The sequence below is a fragment of the Haliaeetus albicilla genome, chromosome Z (genome assembly GCF_947461875.1).
Source record: "Haliaeetus albicilla chromosome Z, bHalAlb1.1, whole genome shotgun sequence".
Lineage (NCBI taxonomy): Eukaryota > Metazoa > Chordata > Aves > Accipitriformes > Accipitridae > Haliaeetus > Haliaeetus albicilla.
Window position 1 is genome coordinate 43,194,561 of NC_091516.1, and position 15,077 is coordinate 43,209,637.

The window sequence follows — 15,077 nt, forward strand, 5'->3', positions numbered from 1 at the left end:
TATAAACTGTTCTAATTGGTTTCACCTCTGTTTTTTTCTTCTTTCTCGAATATCCCTCCAGAAACAGACTCCTTTTTTCTTCTTGAAAATAATTATGCTACTATATTACATAGATCCACGCTTAGATAGCATACCTACTAGAGATACCTAAAAAGAGGTTTTGGTGTTTTTTTTAGTCTCTTCCATTTAAAAATTTCGTACTGCAAGAAAAGCTTTTTAATAGAAAGGTTGCATATTTTATAAAACTTGGCGTTGTTATTTTGCTTTTTAATTCAGCTCTGTTCAGCTGAACTAGTAAAGACCCAGCAGCAATGCATGATGGTTTCCTTGAAGATGGAAGGGAAAGGGAAAGTGGATGTTCAATATCTGAAGAGGCAGAGAGAAAAGGCTCGGTTAGGATGCAATGGCCATTTCTAGGAAACAGTGCAAGAACTGCACAGAAAACTGAAGAGCATCAATTTGTTACAGTGTATGAATTGCTAAAGGTCTGCACAGCTGGGCAAGCCAATGTTCATGTTCAGAGTTGCAGCAGCCAGAAACAGCTGCAGCTGTGTGCAGTACTATTTTAGGACCTTGCTTCCTTAGACAGAGAGTGCTGTTTGCCAAAGCATCTCAATCGCAGTTTCTTCCTTAGACAAAGGACTTTTGTGGGAAATATTGGGGGAAACTAGCAAATGCATTTCAAATATTCATTGTGTAAAAAGCTGCTTCCTTAGAGAACCTCTTGTGAAAGCTTGAATGGTATTTTTCTAGCCTTGGGTGAAATTGGTCAGCTTCTCAGATAATGTCTTTTCTTCTGTACTAGCTATGGTTACAGTGGCCCCTGAGCTAAGATTGACCGGAGGAGGTGTTTGGCAGGTTATGCTGTCCATGGGTTTTGGGAGATCTCCCATCCATAGAAATGACAGCTGGAATTTTCCTGCCTCAGGACATATGAGGTTTTTGATGGTTTTGGTTTTTTACATGCTCTGTAGGGTGAAAGAAAATGTGCTTTGCAAAGGAAAAATCACATGGCCAGTGACTGTTTGAGATCTGCATGCACATTAGCATTGCAGTAAATTCTATCTGCACATAAGACAAAACATTCATACTTTTTTAAAGGTAAGCTATTCAAATAAATATAGACTGTGGCTGGATACTCCCGTCAGTGGCACTTTATAAATAGTTTATCCCTTTTGAAGTTTAAAAAGACCATATCAGGACCTGCTAAACATCCTTGATTTCTCTGCTTTTAAGTAGCAGTGCATATGGTTGCACCTCAACCATTCACAAAGCTCTGATTAATGTGACGTCTCAGTCAGTAAGCATCAAAGGGAAGTACTGTGTTTTAAATCATTCTTTCTTCAGACAGCAGAGGAGTTCAGCAGTGCCTTGAAGGCTGTGCTGTACCTTTGGAAAAACAGAATTTGTCTTCTTTCATTTTTAAGTGATTCAGAAATGTCACTTGTTTGTATGATATGTAGGGCTCTGAAATGCAGCAAATGAAAATTCAGGAGAAGAGGGTGCACAAGTCTGGGTTGGAGCTGCGGCGGGACTGGGTAGGTGTACAGGTTGTTTTCTGCAGCCCAGGTGACCTGACTGCTCTGGGTGGGTTCTCCACTGCTCAGCTCCAATTCACTCTGAAGCGGAGAGCAGCCTTGCCATGGTTGGAGCGGGAGCTAAGCCACTTGGAAGGTGTCTGCTGCTGTGCTAGCAGAGCTGGAAGCATCTCTCTGCAATGGTTTAAAACAGCTGATGGAAATGTTATAGCTTCGCTATTATGAAATCTCTTCTTTGGAGTGATCCAACCCTCAGCTTCTGTCATCTGAGAAATGGAGGGAAGATGCTAGATTTGTGTTTAAACGCGGTCATGAATGGTTTTTGTGGTTATTGATGTGGTGCCTGCCAGCTTAGGGCAGGGAGGGGGCACAATGCCACAGGAACCTGTGTAACAACCTTGAATATCCAGGAGCCTGTGCCCGGTTTGCCCTCAGGGGAAGATGGGCTCTGCAAGAGGCACATCTGGAGCTGGAAGGCTGCTCAGTGGGTGTGCTGCCTGCTCATGGTCCTCTGCAGAGGAGTAGAGGTTTCTCCAGCACCCAGATCAGAGCTTGTGGCACTGTTGGCAGAAGAGAGGTCTGCAAGACACATGGCGTAGCCCAGCACGGTGGGGCAGCTTTTAGAGAAAACAAACGACTATAAAGATGCTGAAGGAAGAATTTGCAACATCGTCTTAAGCTTTGCAACACACTGGTTTTGTTTTGGTTTTTTTTTGGGGGGAGATCCTGGTTGTTCCTCATGACCCTGACACAAGGCATCTATGTTCAGATGGACGGAGGAAGGCAGTCTGGGAAAGGCAGAACCTGAGCTGGAGGTATCCCTTGGCAGAGCAGTCTTTAGTTCTTTCAACTCTCATGTACAACTGAGCTAAACAAAAAAAAAGGGAGCAGGGCTGAGCATCTGGCTCAACCATTGCTGTTTTTAAGTGTAATCCTGCAGAAACAATTTGTTTTCATTCTGAGGAACTTATTGGTAAGGCTGAGAAACAGTTGTACTATGGAAGTAATGAGTAACATCTACATTTTCTGTAAAAGAAAATCCTTCTGTCTAATAATTTCAAGGTTGACAGAAGGACAGATTGCTGCTGAGAAATGGATAATTTATCATTTTAACCTGTAATTAAGCATTAAGCAGGTGAATTTGCAGTAACCTTAACTCTGTCCCCAATGTACATGGATTATGATTTAGTCTATAATAACACTATCAGTATTAGTCAAATAATATGCTACGCTACTTGTTGTAGTTATCTCTTGGTTTAGCTCTATCCCTCCCTCCAATTATCTTCTGTCTCTAGTCTGCTTGCTGTAATTATTTGGATCTAGATCATTTCTTCTGAGAGGTGGCACTGTGGCCAGGAGGGCAGCGCTCTGCTTGTCCAAGGAAGCACAGGGGAGTGCTTGTGGCTCTTTTAGTCTTTTTTCTGGGGGAATAAAGGTGGACTGCACTACTGTGAAGTTTAGGTGGCAACTACTGGTGCCAGCTGGGCTGTGTGTTCATAGTAACCTTCTTGCCCTGCATGAAGTAACAACCAAAGGCAAAGGCAACCTATCATCTCCCCCATGTCCTCATGGCATCAACCCCCTCTCTGTCTCCTCTCCCTCCCTTTAGTCCAGAGTGCAGGGCTAAAGGACAGCTCTTCTTTTTTTTTGAACCTGGCACAGGAGGGATGCCCCAGAGCCACCCAGTTTGTTTTCACTTTCTTTGCCCATACCATTGCTTCTCCGTTTCACCTTCCCTCTGGATGGTCTGTGAGATCACGGATGGCACACGGGCTGCCTGGGAGCCAGGGAAAATTCCTCCGGTCCCTGGCTCTGGTGTCTGGGTAGCATGCTGGATCAGGAGTGGGGAAGAGAGAACCACATGGCCCCATGTTGCAGGGTTTGTCAGGATAGGTGATTAACTACCATGAAACCCCCAGTTTTCAAAGTAAGGCTGTGGTATCTGCTCCATGGACACTGAAAGGCATTGTCCCCAGGAGCCAGCTCCTGAGCTCTTCTCTTCCATCTGCTAATGCTGGAAATAACATCACGTGGTTAGCCAAGCAGTGACATGGGCAGCTAATGTACTGCTCTCCACACCTGGGGACCTACTGTGGAGTCGCACATGCCCCAGGTGCCTCAGGGCAATAGATTTGGCCAGAACGACCTCTTTTTCTTGGCTTGTTTTCTAAAGCTGTTTCTTTTGGGGCAAAATCTTTGTGTTCAGTTACAGGGCTTCTGTGATACAGTGCTAGCAATAACAGTGATGTACTGTTACTTAGCTCGTTCCTCCTTGCCCTGGCCAAAGAGTTAGCTCTTGAGAACACTAGGAGATTCATGCACTCCATTTTGTTTATTCAGCTGACATCTCTGAGTACTAAAAGTATCAGTGCAAGTACTCTAAGTGGCAGCTGCATTATCCGCCATAATCTTCAGATGTAGTAAAAAAGGCTTGGAGGCAGAGATTTTTATTAGAAAAGCTAGGAGCTTATGATAGCCACAGATTAAAACTACTATCCACTATCCTGTTTAAAATATTCTTCTTGTTCAAACCCTCTGACTTCTGCTGGGACTCTATGGCAGGGGACCTATTGATTAGACTTAGGCTTGGCTTTTTGGCAGTTCTTTGCCTCCTCCCCTCATGGGATTGCGGTGCATCAGTGGGGTGCCCTCATTCTCTTTCCGTACAGATCGAGGCTGATGGCAATATCCCTGTGAAAACTGTGCTACTCATGTCTTTGGTGTGCGTGCTCTGCAAGTTGTACTTTCTTGCAATGCCTCCAGATACCTTCTGAGAAAGGAATATAGGCACCTATAAGACTGAGAGACTGCTGTATTTTTTTTTCTAAGAAGACATTTACCTAAACAAATTACATGGCCATAAATATCATTTTCAGGAGCACTTCAGAAGTAAGAGTCTCTGCTTTCCTTCCCCCCGCAGAATTGAAGCACTGAGTAGCACATATTACATCTGCCTAAGCTATGTGCTGTTTTCCATTCTCTTCTAGCATTTCTGTGAAAAATGGTTTATTTAGCAAAGTACTCCCAACAAGCTACTGTATTTCACTAGTTTCATGGGCCTTTGTGTTTCAGTATTTGCTGGGGGGTCTGCAAGATGAGGAGGCCTGGGGATACTATCAGTCCCCATTATTAGCTTTTAGGGGAGCCCACTCCGTCACCTGGGGCCAGAAAAAATTTCCATGAAGACTTATGGGGGTAGCAGGTAGCATGATCTGGGGCAACTAGTGATGCTCTAACCTATGCAGCTACATTCAGCTTTGGAAAAGGCCTACTGGTATGTGTATCTTTGCTCTCCTTTCTGTAGTTAATATATCCACAGGCTGCATCCCATTGCTTACCATCACGGGCTTGTGTTTCGTTTTCTATAGCAACAGTGGCGTTTTGGACAACTTGTCTCCTCACCTTGGCTCTACTGTAGTACCTCTCCACACTTCATGCCCCCGTAAGGTTTTTTGTTAATGGAAAAACCAGTACTCAGGCTCGGAAGTAACCCATAAACTTGCAGACCTGTTTTCCTGCTGCCAGCCAGGAAGGGCTGAGAACTGATAAATCTAGCTGTGAGTTATAATATGTGTATACAGCCCCAATATGAGAGTTTCTATAGATTTAAAGAAAGTGATTATTGAAATTATGGTGCTGTTTGGTGTTCTAAAACCTATGCTCCCTACTCTCACAAATTTTCCAAGGGTCAAAACTTTTTGATTCATCTTAAAATCTACACTGGAGTTTAATACCATATTCTTATCACAATGCAACATGTGGGCTTGGTTGTCCTTCCTTGATCTGTCTGTAGTGCTTGTTTATCAGGAAGGTGGATGAGGGGGTGTGTAAAATACAAAGAACCTTGGTGTAAATTTTCTGGTGTTGCTAGAAGTCAAAGTCGAGATTTTTGCAAACTGAAGATTTACATTTACTAACTGGGATTGCAAATGTCTTTCACACCTCTCATGTATCTGGGTCAGAATAGCCGTATTTATTCAATTCATTAGTGCACAACAAATATACGGTGATACTTATGTCCACAATAATATTGTAAATTAGAGATATCCACACACTATACTGCATGCAAATGTAACGACAACAGCTGCATTGGCTGACACACGGAGACCCTCAATCCTCTGTCCTCTTCCACACAGAGTACATAACTGATGCCTAGGAAAGGTTCTCAGCTTCTTGTAGCTCAAGGACCTTTGAACAGAGGTTTGGATCTCCTTTTTAAACCATGACACACTGTCTAGGCGGAGTCTGATGGCCAGCAAAGATGTGCTGGGTCAGGGAGAGGCCGCGCTGGAAATGCCAAAACTGCAACGGGGTTGTGAGGAAAATTCGAGGTGAAATGCTATCTTTCAGATAAGCATTATCTCCACCTCAATCTGGCTAAATCTGTAAAACCCTGTTCTTGTTGTTTCACCCAGTCTGGACGCTCTATTGGGATGTGCTGGGAGGGCAGGCACGGAACACGTGGTGTTAATAGCCTCATCTTGGAATAATATTTCAAGACATGTCTGTAAGGTTTTGAGAAGAGAGTGAAGACCTTTAAGTGCTATGTAACACAGACCGGATTGCTTTTCTTTCTGAGAGATGATTTTTTTCCAAGCCGAGAGCTTGAAAACGTTGCAGAGGTATTGAAAAATCTCCTAGCATTAGGATAGGCCTTTGGATGACAGGAAGAGTGATACTGGCTCTGAATGTGTCCATTCTAATGGTGATGACGCTTGCAGTGAGAGCAGTAGCTGTCATCATTGTTATTCCAGTCATGTAGTCCTCAAAGCCTGCAGAGTGAATGTGGTGGCCAAGAATTTTGTAATGAAAGCCTGGAAAAATATCGGCATTTTCTGAAACCAAGTGTAAACAAGAGTCTCCCTGCTTGTGCCAGAGGTAGTGATTCTCCCTTCATACCTCAATCCCCAGACATGTTTCTTGGAACATTCTTAGCCCCCAAAAGGAGTTACAGAGGATATCTGATGATTCACAATATGATTTTTTTTTGTGGAGGCAAAAATGCATATAAGTAAAAGCGGGGGAAAGTATACAAACCTAACTCAATCATGAGTAAAGTTTCCACTCTAGGCAGCTGATGGGGAAAGGAACAGATCATGCCAGTGGCTACATGTCCCTCCCAGTATGAGATTTGGCACCGGTAAATATTGACCCCCACTTCCTCTGCACTCTCCTTTTCCCAGGTGACCCTCAAAGGTCACACAGCCCTGGCGAGTTTCTTAATCACTATCCCAACACAGTGAGGTCTTTTGTGAGTGTACCCTTCACTCCATGATCTCTTCGACTTCCATAGCCTCATTGCTAGTGGTATTTTGACATCGCCTTTCTGCTAATAATTTGCCTTCTCTCCATTGCTTTTCCTTTCTGGTCTCCATTTAGGTCTTCCCTCTACTGTCCTCCTTCTTCCTTCTAACATCCTCTGACATTTGTAGATGGATATCACACATTATCAATGAAGGCAGCAACCCAAAGATCTTATGCCTCCTTTTTATTATTAGGAACTTTCAAGATGGAAATGAAAGAAAAAAGCAACTGGGAGAGGGAGAGGAAAGGATTAACTCCAAGCAGAGTGTGAGGATGCAGAAAGCCTTGATGGATCTCAGCACCGTTGCTCCTGGGGGACAGAGGATAGTCTCTCTCAGGGTGGACGTTTTCCTTAGGCGAGCAATGCCTTGCGAAGCCTTTCTTTCAGACATCCTGTTAGTCTCTTTGTACGTCCATCTTTAGCTTTCCTTCCTGTTTTCTGAACAGTGCAAGAAAGCAAAGGGGTTTTTTTGTTTCTGACCAGACTGTAGATCCTTTTCAGCACCTGGATGAGGTATGCTTTTGGAGGTTTGTGTGGGCTTCTAGCAACTTCTCATTTTACTTGCAGAGCAGCGGGGAGACTAGGAGGTACCATCATCATGTAGATATTGGTGTAGACATTTCTGCTGAGACACCACTGCCAGCTCTTTCCTCCCCCTGCGCAAGCTATTTTCAACGCTAATGAGGGGGCACTAGGATTTCTAAAAACATAACTGTGATTGCAGCAGACAAGTATGTTTTCTGGGTACATTGCCGCCCACAGGAAATGACAAGGTTTTTTTTCTATTGCTGGTTTTTTGGAGCTTGATTAGAATCATGGTGTACCTCTCTAACGGAGACTAGGACAAGCCCCATGTTTATGTTTTTTCTGTAATTCATGGCGGCATACCATACACCTAAATCCCCAGATATGTAACTGTGGCTAAGCTCTCTCTGTAAATGCCTGTCCTCTTTTGAACACTTTTACAATCACATCTTTATCTCTCCCTGAAGCCTGGCTCCCTGTTCTCTGTCATCAAGATTCAATCTTCAAAATACACAATCAGGAAATAAAGAGCAGCAGTATCTTTGGAGCTATCAGGGTCCATGGAGCAAGAAACGCGGTGTTCACCTCACACCAGCCCCAGGAGCCAGGAAAAAAATTGCATACTCTTGAAGCTTATCAGAGCAAAGGAGCCTCTTGTTTGTATGTGCATGCAGACCACAGTACAGACAGGCCATGTTGGACGGCAGAGGATGATGCTAGTGTGTGCATGGCAATGATTTATGAACCTACACCTGCAGCACTCACTGGCCTTAGCACCCTGTAGAACTGGGGCCCTGAGAGAACAGAAGCCTTGGTTCTGTGTTAAATACCAAGGGGCTAATCCTGGAAAGTGGTGCCTGTACACAGTAGCATCCAAGCCTAGGTGTGAGTATGGATTTGCCCTGAATCCTGTTCCATTCATGCTCCTCATTTGAGCAAACTTCTCATGGCTCCTCTGACGGAGCAAAGACTTTCAGGCTTAGCACAGATATCATCCAGCTCCTGACCCTACCTTGCCCTCATGCCAGGACACCATGCTTCACTGTGGCTTTTCCACATAGCGGCCTCCTGCCTGGAGGGGAAGGCAAAGCCCTCAACAACTCTAACCTTTTGTCTAAAGAGGCATCAAGGCAAGAGCTCAGTCCAGGGAACAGAACAGCACTCATGTCTGCATGGGAGGAGAGCATCTGTTTCCTTCAATCGTGGCCAAATAGGAACAAAAAAGTTTCTTCCCTGGTTGGAGGCTAAAGAACAGGGTTATGTGTCAGAAATAATAATGCACCTTGTCTCCTACATGCTCTTTATGCCGTGAGGCTCTTGCAGAAAGTCTCTGAGATGCTTTTGCAAAAGATCTGGAGGAAGCCTGAGGGAGTGATTTCAGCAGAAGATGAGAGCACTTGTAGAGCATGTAGTCCCACAAGGCATGTGTTTGCTCTTTATTGCTGACCTGTTGGTTTTCCTCTCCACGTTCAACCAACCTGTTACTAATAAAGAAGTGAACCACAAGTACTTGAGTGATGAGTATTTAAAAGATCGTGAGTTTAATGCCAAAAATTCAGGAGATCAGCTTTAAAATAACCTTTGGGTGGTTTTTTTAAAAATCAGTATGGTTTATGTTTCTGTGATTTGCTTTCTGGCATCTGATTCTGTAGTAACCTCACATTTTGAAGCTTCTCTCCCTGGAAATTAAAAGGCATCTTTCCCTTCATTAAAACATTTTTTTTCCCCTGAATCCAGTATCTGGGAGTAGAACAGAGAAGAAAAAATTCTATGCGAAATATAAAATTTGTAAGTATGGAGATTTAGGGACACCAGACTAATGATGAGATCAGTGTATACACTGGTAGGGTAGCAATCAAGATAATAGTCAGCCATGCTCTCCATCTAAAGCAAATATGAAAGGATCTCTTGTGGCATTGAAATTTGGTAGGCTGTATGAATACTTAGTGGGTTTCAATTTGTTGGCAAAGTAAAAGTCTAATATAGCGTCAAACATAAAATACCAACCAATCCATCATAAGTCTCTTACGTATAAAGAATGGGAGTGGGGTGTGGTATGTATGAATGGTGTAACAGCGCATATATTTCTGACCACTTCAGTACCAGGATGCTTTTGGCAGCACGATGAGGCTGGAGGGGATTGTACAATGATGATGGAATATTATAAAAGCAGGCGGATGCAGGCAGTACAGAAGTGGTAAGAAAAACTGAAGCTAGAGTTTTCAGAATGCACATGTGGCTCCGTACTCGTGCACACAAATAAATGACTTGCTACTTCCCTTCTTTGTCCCAGTGGAGCTATGGGAGGTCCTGGGTGGTTCTGCAGTTCTTCCCCTCCTTCTGCTGCAGCAATGTGGTGTAGCGGCAGACAAAAGGGCCCAGATGGGTGCTGTCTCTTCCAGCACCCAGCCACAGACAAGAGACTGTAATAAGTCTGGGTTTCCTGTTATGCGTGGCTATAACAAAGCAAGGCAGTCTTGCTCAGGGTTATGGCTTCTGGGAGTCAATGGCACATGCTGTGGTGAGAGGAGGCAGTGTGCTGCTCATTGGGGTGGATGAACCACTGACCTGCCTGCAGGTGCCCCACTGGGTCAACACAGTGGTGTTCACAGGAAAAGAACCAGTATACTTCCTTCTTTTCCACTCGCCTTCCTTAGGGCAAAGTGAAAGCAGAGCCTGTCATGTACACAATGGTGTGGGATATTTTTGCAATGCTCCTGTCCCATCTGCACTGACCTGTTGTATGTCTGTCAGTCTCTCTCAAACCAACCACCTTTTTTGAACCAGCTGCTTTCACCTAAATTTGGCAGAGGACCAGGGTTTTGGAAGATGTTAAGTGTGAAAAAATTATGGAAAATCCAGGTAGAAGAAAGAGTAGAGGGGGTCTCTGTGTGACATCGGCCTCTGCTCAGTGCTAGTAGATCTACACTGCAAACGGCATTAATGGGAGCCAAGCTGCATTCATTCTCCTGCAGGTGGAACCACATCAGCAAATTATCAGTTTTTTTAAACAGATTTTTATTGACTTTTGACATCTCGATGGAATGTGCAATTTTTGCTGTCAATCACTGAACCAGAAAAATCAAAAACTGGTGCTGAAATTAACTCCTTCCTGGGAGGAATTTTTTTAAATTTGACTAAGACCCTATTATTCTGTCTCCCAATACATGTACTTTGAGTGGTGGCAGCACTTTGAAAAGCAATGCATTAAGAAATCCTGGGAGTTTAAGCCAGGTTCCGATTGGCTGGGTGAGGGAGCAGAAGGTCTGGTCTGTTTATTGAGTGCTTGGGAGTGTGGTATCTTGCGGGTCAGATATGGTAGCTGAATAAGCATCAGAACAGTTCATAAAAGCATCGCATGGGAAAACAATCACGTTTTACATCTAGTACCAATGTGGCTCTTTCTTGTTTTTGAGGTCTTCCTTCTGCAACTTAGATGGAGATATCCCATAGAATTGCTTAACTGTGTTATTATTAATTTTTTTATTAGTGCCAACGAATATCTAAGATAAAAGCTCCATTATGTTAGGCACTGCTGACACCTGTTGTAAGAGACAGTCCCTTCTCCAGAGGTTTTGCATTCTAAATAATCAGGCAGGGCCTAAGAGAAGGCAGAGGCAAAGCTCTGAAGTGCAACTTCTGAGAAACAGGGGAAAGAAACTGAAATAAATTGCATGTTTAACCATTTGAGATTTTGGGGATCTTTTTTCATTTAAACAGCAAGGTCTGTTCATTTCACAATCAGAAATGATTGAGGGAGGATCTGTTAAAATTGCTTCTCTCTACCAGCTTGGTAAGTGCATTGCTTCATGCAGGGGGCTCACTCTCCCAACGTGAGCCACCCCTCGAAAGGATGCCTGCGAGGCCAAGGCCAGGTGGTGGTTTTACCTGATCTCTAAGCCCTGTTCGGCACATCCCCACCAGACCTTAGCAGTGCCCTTCCCAACTCTGATGAGCACAGCACCTGCCGCTGTGAGTCATTTTATCAAAACTATCCTTCTTTTGCTGTTAAATTTCACTTTCCCGGTGCTGTGTGTTTTGAATAGAGTTTTTTTCAGAGCAGATAGCATTCATTTTTTATTGTGGGAAAGTGTATTTTATCCACTTGTCTTGTATGCAAAATGTCTACACTGCTTCAGCTCAAACTTTAATAAAAAATTTACCGTGGAACGGAACTGAATGTGAAAAATGTAATCCTGCAGAGAAGCACCTGCAAACCACAGCCAGGTGAAGCCCAGAGTCGGGAGATGAGGTATTGTCAGGAGGCGAGGCCTTACCTATATTCCAAGCCGGTTAGCAAGGCGAGGTGAGGGCTCAGCCCTCACGGAGGAGCTCCTCCACTTGTTATGTGAATCATCCCTTTTAGCTTCATTTGTATAATTGAGGAGCTGCGTGGAGGGACTGTGTCCCTTCCTGGCTTCTGGGAGGAGTGCTTTATCATATTTGCTGAACTGTTGGACTGATAATCGTTTTTCAGAGTGATCCTATTTGCTTGTAAGCCAATTAGGCTGTGCTATTTTTAATTCTTTAATACACCATGTTATATAAAAAAACATAAAAAACAGATTAAGTCAGTTACCATAGCAGGTAGCCTCTTGGAATGCAATCAGTGAAGAAGATATTAATATGAAGATAGGCTCTTTAATTATAGTAGAGAGGCCCTTGTCTTGCAGCTAATGAGTCATACAGGTACATATTTTTTCAGAAGCTAGATATTTTTTCCCATCACAGGCAATGGAACCGCCAATATTTTATTAAGCCATCTGGCTGCTTGGGGTGTGTGAGAATTGCATCGTTCAGTGTAGTTTAAAATTCTAGCTTCCAAAAGCAGAAGTAAGAATAAGGGATTTGTTTACTCATCAATATTTCCACGAAGGATGGGATAAACTCTTCTAAGTAGCCCAGCAGTATTGTCAGATATTGCTGTCATTTATGGAGCTGAGTATAGCTTGTATCATATAAACTCAGTTAGTACATGTAACAGAGTAAATTTATCCTGTGATATGGATTTGAGTCCTGTATCTGAGCCTCTGATCCCCAGGATTCGTTAGCCATCCACTCATCTACCCTCCACTCATAAGCTGCTGCCTGACAGCTTTGCAGCTGTCCCCAGCTTTGGGAAGGGGCTGCGATGAATAAGACTGCCTTGTGGCGAAAGGCAAAATGCTAATGGTTTTTTCGTGCTTCTTTGCTCTTGGGAGGGAGCTGCAAAGTCTGACAGGCACCAGATAAGCTCAAGCCCTATGAGGTTAATCAGGGCTCTGTGCAAAGCACATCTCATATTCCTTACCTTCCTCTTGGTCAAATGGTAAGTTTTTTTCTGCTATACCTTCCGTGCCAATAATTCTCCTCTTCCAATAGTAATATGAAACTTCAAGATGTAAGTGATCGCCAGCCATTCTTCAGTTAAAGAGCTAATGAGAGCGTATAGCAGAGTAAAATGTAAGTCTTTGCAAATCTTTTAGAGCTTGGCCCTCTAAGAGGAATTTGAAACTGCTGATTTCTCTGGTTTGGCACTGAATAAATAAAGAACATGTTGTATTGTATCGTTCAGTTTGTGCTACTGTTTCTTTGTATCTTTAGACACAGATATTCCTTTTGATGTCTTAACCTGATACATAGCTGGAGAAGTTGGATACTAGCACTTCAAACATGACTATTTATTATGCTGGTCAAAAAAAAAAAAGTATTGGATGGTACCTGACAGCTGTTGTCTGACAATACAGGGAATCTGGGAGTACGTCTCCTACTATCAAATTAAAAGATATCACAGCCACATGACACAAGTGAAGTCACTCTGCCAATTTATGTTTATCCCAAGTATTTTGTCTGGTTAGTTTTTGTGCCAGAAGGCTTCTTGGTTCTCTCCTCTTGCAGCTATTCTGGCTAGTACATCAAATCTGTACTTTTGGTTAGCCCAGCAGTCATCTGGTGGTTTCACTTGTTTATCACCTGGGAACTGAAGTATTAGACACATACCTGAGAAGAGAATCTCAAGACAGTCTAAAAGCTAAAAGAGATATGTCAGACTCAGCAGTGATGAGTCCTTTAACTGGTATGACGTGGCCTCTGTATCTGCAAAGTCCTGAGTCCTAGTTAGAAAATGGTGACTTGATTTTAAAATATGTATGTTTTCCCTTAGCATGCTGGGGATAAGTACTCAGCTTTTAGCCCTCCGGAGATATAAATTGGTGTCGCTTAGCTGATGGCAAGAAGAAAACACTTCTATACGCTGCTGGGCATCTGGTCTTCCTTATACTACTTCGGATTTTTGTCCAAAAGAGGTAATCAAACAGACACCACACAAAGCATAAGAAATCAGTTTACAGCAAGGACGTTTCTTTGCGGAGCTGAAATTCACATTGTGGCTCATTTTATGGTTTCATTTCAGGCTGTGAACTAGATGGATTATTTCAGAAAAAAATTGCACTGCAGTCCTTTACTTCCTTTGTTTAGACTAATTAGATCTTCTTTATGCTAGGAAATGCAATAAAGCCTATTGATTAACTGAACTCACGTATCAGATCAACCACAGATCCACTTGTGGTTCACAAGAGCCACTTAGTAGTTCCTGAGAAGAGAATTCAGAACTTTCATGTAGCTTCTATTAGTGTCTTCATTAACCATTCATGTAATTTTCTTTACTTTCCCTTACTTGTCTAATAAATATACCATTAGGGCCATTAACTGCCAGGAGTTAAGTTGTTTAAGCGCTATAAGTTACACCCAGCAAATTCTTGGCTCGTGAGGTATTGGTTTTCTGTCTACATATCTGGTAATTTCACAGTCCCTTGAAACTCCGGATCCAATAATCTCTGCAGCAGAAGAAAGGTAATTGAAACATTACGCACAGCTCAGTCCCCAAGGAATGAACAAAAGATAGGCAAGCTTACCGCAGCGTTCTACAAAGGCGGGTATATTCCGTTTTAGGGAAAAAAACCTTTAGTGTTGGAATCAAAAAACTACTGCAGCTAGAATTCATAACATTATTGGGGTCGTGGGAATGGAAATCATATTTTGTCTGTTAGTTGCACAAACACAGTGTAATAAAATAGCATAAGTAGCCTGCCAGGTAGACAGGCACAGCTTGTGGGAACTTTGAAATCCACAGCTCAGGGTCTTTTCTGGTTTAGGGAAATCGGGAAATGTCAGTCCTTGCCTTAGATTGTTTTAAAAAAAACCCCACATTTATCTGAGGTCATGTTTAGCCCTTGCAAAGCGTTTGAAGATCTTCAAGACGGATAGTGCCTACATGAAGGAGCAGGTGAATATGTCAACACATTAGGAAAAGGGGACAAGAGGTGGTTTATACAGAAGTCGCCTGAGTTATTTTAAGAAATAAGGCTGGTGCTGCTATTTTGGAGGACCTTGTGTAGATTCACAGAGTTGTAAATAGGCAAGTAAGGCAGGGTTAGGCAATTGATACTCAGGTAAATGAATGGAGGACGACAAAGGACTATGGAGGTAGCTCCAGGAACAAGGACTGAGCTGGTAATTAGGGAGACAGCCAAAGGAACGGATATGCCGAGGCAATTGCTTTTGACACAGGCCAGCAGACAAGAAAGGGAGATTGGAGTCTAGGAGAAACCAAAAATAGGATATGACGGTCACTAAGGGAAGATTTGATGTGATTGTTATCGAGAGAGCACTAGGAAAGGGTGTAATTTCCAAAAAAAAGATGCTAGTTTACTGACTTCTTCCAAAAAGCT

The 15,077-nt window shown here is 43.0% G+C and overlaps 1 long non-coding RNA gene across 1 annotated transcript in view; it reads left to right on the forward strand.

The window, feature by feature from the left end:
- The window catches only part of LOC138683924 (uncharacterized), a 58,389-nt gene extending 43,716 nt beyond the window's left edge, over positions 1 to 14,673 (forward strand). Inside the window, exon 3 of the long non-coding RNA XR_011323394.1 lies at positions 14,566 to 14,673. This is a non-coding gene — a long non-coding RNA (uncharacterized lncRNA). The remainder of the gene's footprint in view (positions 1 to 14,565) is intronic.
- The last annotated feature ends 404 nt before the right edge of the window (positions 14,674 to 15,077 follow it).